The sequence below is a fragment of the Amphiura filiformis genome, chromosome 2, assembly GCF_039555335.1.
Source record: "Amphiura filiformis chromosome 2, Afil_fr2py, whole genome shotgun sequence".
NCBI classification, from domain to species: Eukaryota; Metazoa; Echinodermata; class Ophiuroidea; order Amphilepidida; family Amphiuridae; genus Amphiura; species Amphiura filiformis.
The window spans coordinates 33,590,945-33,598,034 of record NC_092629.1 but is presented as its reverse complement, the minus strand read 5'-3'; positions in this window follow the sequence as shown (position 1 = coordinate 33,598,034).

Below are 7,090 nucleotides of genomic sequence, written 5' to 3'. Positions count from 1 at the left end.
CTGGTGGCTATTTTTGTGAACCGAGTAAAAATTCAGTTGCAGAAAATCGATTAAAAATCAAAACAACATGAAAATCACATGTTTCACTACTTTCACTACAATTACTTCGTTAAAAATATGGCCATCCATAGTTATTCCACTCGTTCATCCCATTGTTTTCGTCCTGCAATATTCAAATATGATTTGGCTAGAAACACTATTAGGAGGCAGGGTCCATTGCTTTGGAATTCTATCCCCGACGTAATCAAAATGGCTTTGTCTCCTTATTCTTTTAAACGCAACTATAAAGATTACTTAATTTCTTCATACTCATAGATATATTGTATTCAGAATTGTATCATAATATTGTAAGTTGTACTTAAGTTAACATATACATACTTCTATCCCTGTCCATAATTTTCCTTAAATGCCATTGCCAACGTCTTTGTCTGTCTGCACTAGTACTGTCAGTCTGCCGTTTTTCACCCCCGTCTTTGTCTGTTGTTTGTAGGCGTCTTTTCGTTTTTGCACTGAGGGCAATCACGTCTTTCGAGCTTTGCTCTTGTGATTGTCCTACCATCCTTTTCTCTATATTTTGTTACCTATATGATATGATGATGGTGAAATAAACTTGAACTTGAACGTCTTAGTCTTCCACATGGCCACCTGGGCATGGCCACCTGGGCATGGCCACAATTGACTTTTTCGGTAATCTCATAATTCCTTGCAGTTAAGGCTGGTTCAAAGTGAATATTCGAAGCCGAATATTCGGCTTCGAATACGTTTTGGGCGTCAAAATATATGCGGCTTCGAATATAAAACTATGAACCGGAGAAAGATATATTTCTACAATTTACAGCGTTGCCCGACTGTTAACAAGTATTGCCCGTTGACCAAGGTAAGCAAAATTTAGAGAATTTCTTTAACGAAGTTAATAAAATCATAATAGGTAAACTCCATTGAACTATTGTCATGATTTAATGTCTGTATAAATGGGTCTAAATAGGAGCAGTGGCGTAACCAGTGGGGGCCGGGGTGCAAGCTGCCCCCGGACACAAAAAACCTGGAAGGAGAGTAAAAAATTGGGAAGGGAAAAGGGGAAAGGGAGAAAAGAGGGAAGAAAAAGAGGGAAGAGAAAGGGAAAGAAGAGAAAAAGGGAAGGAGAAGAAAAAAGGAAAGAAAGAGGGAAGAGAAAGGGGAAAGAAGAAAAGAAAAAGAGGGAAGAAAAGGGGAAGGAGAAGAGAAAGGGAAGGGACTCAAGGAGAAGAGAAAAGGAAAGAAAGAGAGAAGATCTATAGGCCTACTACTTTCATTGTGAAATTTGTACTCTGAAACACTGATATTTTCTAATATGCCAAAAACCAGGAGCTTCATGGCGCTCAGCCCCCTTGATCCCCGCCTGGACCCCTGGACCCCACCGAATCCACCTCTTTTGATCAGAAATTGGGAAATTTTTCAATCTTGCCCCCCCCCCCGAAGGTCAGGTCTGGTTACGCCCCTGACCTGAATAGGAGTCAAAAAGATTTGCCTTTTTGGGGCATTTACGACCTGCCTGTAACAGGCGCGGAGGTTGACCCATACCATCTTGTAGGTTTCAACTGCAAAGCAAATCAAGAAATGAATGAGTCAATAGATAAATAAGTAAATCAATAAAAAATCAATAAATAAGTCAATAAATAAGTCAATAAATTCATAAATAAATAAATAAATAAATATAAATAAATAAATAAATAAACAAATAAATAAATAAATAAATAAATAAATAAATAAATAAATAAATAAATAAATAAATAAATAAATAAATAAATAAATAAATAAATAAATATATATAAATATCATAAGATATGATTGAAGCGACGACTAATATGACAGCCCTCACAAGTGTTATATATGAGACCACCCACGGTGACCCACCAAATATATATCTGTCGAGTTCAACAAAATTCAACTGCCACAAATATATTTCCGGTGAATACTTTTTTCATTGGCTGATACCCACTTGAGATCGGTATCATCAAAGTAGTACTGCTCCCATTTCATGATTCATTGAGCAATCAATTTTGGCATTTGACCGAAATACGCGTCAAAAGATAAAAAGTCTCGTTCCGAACTTGTGTAGGCCTACATTGCTAGGGCCTAAGTGTGTTTTAATGCCTGATTCACAAATTATAGAAATAAACAAGAATTTATTTTAAAAGAACACGCAATGATAGGATACCAACGCTCGTGGTTTTGGTTGTTCTGCATAGTTTATGAAGATATTCATTGCAAAGCGCTATATATCCATTCCTACATATTACTTATTTTGCCCTCTTAATTATTAATTATAATTATGAATTTGACTGATAACAACGCATTACATCTTTATTCCGCCCAAAATAACATCGTTTATTGGGGCCAAAAACGTCAAGAATTCCGCTAGTGCGGAAAAGATGACAAAAATGGTTGAACCTCCATGGCAAACGCATTTTTATATCAATAACCAATGATTTACCACCCCAGACCCTCACACATCGTCTGCCAGGGGCAGATGCATATAGCCATGATATGGGGACCTACAATCAAGTGCAAATTTCCCTGGGACACTTGTTCATATTTCGCGCCCTCTGTTCAATAAAACCGGTCATATGAAGTTCACCATGTGATATTTTATTTGTATAGTTTCCAACCTATTTCGAATCCTCCTCCCCACCAACCAATGTTGGAGCAAAAATATAGGCCATTTAAAAAATGAGGCGTTTGGTATACAACATTGAATAAGGGGTGCGGGGAGGGTCATTGAACTATGAAAGTGTCCCAGCAAATTTGCACTTGATTGTAGAACTGGGGCCAAACATTATTTATGTAAAACCGGGGTGGAGGCATAAATCTGAATTTGGACTTTTTTCTGCATCAGTCGATTTAAAATATGGAAACATTCTTTAGGTTATGTTTGTAAGCCTAAATTTCATATTATTTGCATAAAACATTACTTACCATCACTACAGCATTGGAATGCTATTGCCTGCCAGGCATTTTCCTTTACTTTTATATCATATAAAAATGGGTACGCTTGTACCGCACTAATAAAGGGGCACACCACTAAATGAATGCGCCATTTGTGTAACCCTAATGAGTTCCGGTAAAATACAGAAACTATTTGAGGTATTTTGGGCTGGGCTGGACTTATTAATCAGAAAGAGTGGCGAATTATAGCTTAAATAAAAGTGGAAAGCCTATACATAAATTTGAGTCACCAAAAATGTCGCATTTTTATAATTATTGAGAAAATAGGTCCGCATTATACTTATAGTGTATGTAGGTGGGATGAAAAGCCGACAATCAATTGACAATTTTGACCTTTCGTATTGAAGATATGGATTTTTTCCCCAAAACACCAAAAAAATTAGGTCTTTTGGAGGAAAAAATCCATATCTTCAATATGAAAGGGCAAATTTTCAATTGATCGTCGGCTTTTCCTCCCAGCTACATACACTTTAAGAAAATATCATTAGATTTATAATATTTACTTCGAGGACTGTTATATCAATATGTGAAAAATATCAAATTTTAATAATTTGTCATAGAGTTTGTATTATATCGTGAATTTCAAAAAATGAAAATTATTTGATATCAGAAAGACATTCTTCGTATTCATAATGTAATTCGATATGTTTGATGTGCTCTCATGTCCCACAAAAATACTGTCGAAACGCTCAAAACGCTCATTCCAGATCCCTTGATTTTCATTGGGGATTTTTGAAATCATCGTTCCTCGAACGATATTCAGGTGACCTCGAGCCTTTCATATAAATCAATAGTATCTCGCTATCAGTTGCGCGATATTTAATCCGATTCAACTCGGCGTGTATTCGTTGCCGTATATATTTTGACGTCACAAAAAGTATTCGAAGCCGAATATTCGCCTTCGAATATGCACTATGAACCGACCCTTAGACCCGAGATGTCGTCATTTGACGTCACGCCGATGCGCACATCGTTTGGCGAACATCGTTACTGCGCATTGCAAGTCGACGTGACGTCAAATCACGACATCTCGGGTCTAACCGCAAGGAATTATGGGATTTACCGAAAAAGTCAATTATGTCAGTTGGCCGGTGAATACTGGTTTACCAAGAAATACCACGGAGTGAATCTTGACTGAAGTCGCAAATACCCGGCGGGAAATTCTGGGAAACACTAATAAAAAAAAGTGTATTTCAAACGATTAATAATAAAAAAAGTTCTTTAATTTTGGAGAACCCTTAAAGGTTCTCTAAAGAACCGAAAATGGTTCTGTATTACATTTTGGGGGCATTTCGTTGGTTCTGGAACCATTTTTAGTTCTTTCCTGAGAGGACAACTTTTTTTAGAACCTTTATTTCTTAGAGTGTATACTTAGAAATATAATCATATAACATACAAACAAGGGAAGACTGAGGCTTATGCATCGCACACGGGAACATAAAAACATTCAAATATTACCAAGTCACCTTTGTTTCATAACCACTAAGAGCTACTAAGGTATAGGACGTTTTTTGTTTTAGCTATATAGCCCCCCCTCTCGAGAAGTATTTGGGTATTTCTCTGAAAAGGTGTACTATTTGAAGATAGGCAAATATGAATTTGAAAATGATTATAAAATGTTTCCTTTACATATCTGTAAGGATGTAAGTCTCTAGTGCATGAAAACAATATTTGGCGCAATCTTTAGGGCGCCCTCTATATTATAGAGGGCGTAATCTGCAGGTTGTGCCAGGTGAGCATCATCTCCGTCACATTTAGGCCAAAAAGGAAATAAGGACAAAAAAAATTGTTAAAACTCTTAATTATGAGTTTTATGGATAACTTGTAAGTTGCTTGATTCATGTTTGCTTTTTTCATTTAAAAAAAATGTGATTTAGTACTTTCGTCATTTAGTTGGGACAATGAGAGGCAGGCTGTACGGAAAATGTCATGTCTGTTAGTATTTTTTTATACAAACTTAAGTATATTCATAATTTTGCTTGAAATAACTAAATAAATTTCTATTGACATAGTAAACACATACAATATCAATTACATTTCCAAATAGTAAATTCCATGTTGTCTGGGTCAAAGGTCAAATAAAGGTCAACAACAATTGTGATGGAGATGACAATGCTGTGATGGAGATGATAGTGATGTGACGGAGATGATATTTCTACACAAATTCCTATAGAGAATCATCTCCGTCACAGACATTTGATTTCAGTAATGTTTTCACACTACTTGAAAATTAAATTCATACAGATGAGAAGGTCTAGAATTGGTAAGCATTTTCTGATAAACTAAACTGGACTTCGCTGTATCTCAAGATCTGGTGATGTGATGGAGATGATGGTGATGTGACGGAGATGATATTTCTACACGAATTCCTATAGAGAATCATCTCCGCCACGGCAAATTGTGACGCCAACTGATGTAGCGGAGATAATGGTTCAGACATTGCTTACGATTAATAGCAGGGTTAATCTTACCCACGTGTTACATATCACCACAACAGCTTGTGGGACATATTCAACCATCATTATTTTCCGGAAATTCAACAATAAGACTTATATCAAATTGATCAGAAACGTTTGGAGATGATGTTGAATAAAGGTACGCACGTGTATACTTGAAGATACCCTCAAAATTGGCAGGAAAAGAGTGCCAATGTGCACCTATTCCGGGTTGATGTTTTTCGTCGTCTGTAAAAGGCAGCGTACAGGGTCAAATTATTGACCTCTGATATTTGGTCTTCACCTCCAGTCGTTTTGATGCCAATGTGACGGCAATGATGCAAAACCAAGGGACAGCAATTTTTTTGACACAAATTTTTGAATTATTCCATAATATTGACTTTAGAAGTGGTTTTAAGCATTTAAACCTTCTTAAACATGATATTTACCCCAGTCAGTGGTAATTTTCACTTCCCACACTTGCTCACAAAAATACTACAAAATCACTAAAATTCGGTGCGTGACATCGGGACATGGGGTTTTCAGGGGGTCGTCAGATATTGAAGAATTTTTGACACCAAGAAATTAATTTTTCCCTACTTGGATGTTCTTAACTATTTTTATACATACAAAAGTCCATGACTAAGCCAAAAAAAGAAAAAAAAAATCCGCTTTTAAAACTTTTATGAGCGCCGAAAGTCGCGGGACTTAAAAGTTACTCTTTTCAGAGAATCACCCATTTACTTATATTTGTACAGTTGCTCAAGTAGCATTTGATGCAAATTACGGTTACACAATTCGATGCGGTTTTTTATATGAGCATTTTAGTGCCTAAAACGGCATAAAATGTAGTCTCCACAGCAGCCAGTTTGGTTCCGCTCCCTCCACACAAACAGTCTGCCAATGGTCACGAACTGGTCCTTTTTGATTCGCTAACGGTTTTCTGCCGACGTCATCCAGCTTGACGTCAAACAAAGCTTTCAATTGGTCGATCGGCTAGACGGCTACTTTATTATTCATGAGCAAGTTTGACCCGCCATCTCGCCAGCTGCCTGAGGTCAATCAAGTTCCCGTATGTACAGCTCTACGGCTACATTTGTGTACAATCAGAAACGGCGTTATAAGTGGCCATTGGCAGACTGTTTGTGTGGAGGGAGCGTAACCAAACTGGCTGCGGAGGAGACTACATAAAATGTGGCCTTTGCCGGGGGGGGTACTCAAGTTTGGTTTTGGTAGGGACGTGCCGCTGAGAATTTCAAAGTGGACCCATAAATATACCAATTTTTCAAGAAATTTGGACCCATTTATATACCAAAAGTCAAAATTTTCGGCCAAATTTAACCCAAATTGTCTTAGTTTTTACAAATTTTCCCAAAATTTTGGGAATATTTTGAACATTTTGGCTAGATTAAGGAAAAATTGGGATATTTTCCGAAAAAATTGAGAAAATTTTGAAAAAAAGGACCCATTTATATACCAAAATAGGCTTTGAAAAAGGGGCCATTGATATACCAAAAGGCTGAAAATGCTACCCATATTTGCGGCACGTCCCCGTATGGTCATTTGTACTGAGAACCCCCCCCCCCCGGGGCCTTTGCGCCCTTTCCAGCCTTCTCTAATATCAATCTCCATAGACTTTACCATGTTTACGTGTAAAATGAAAAGGTCCA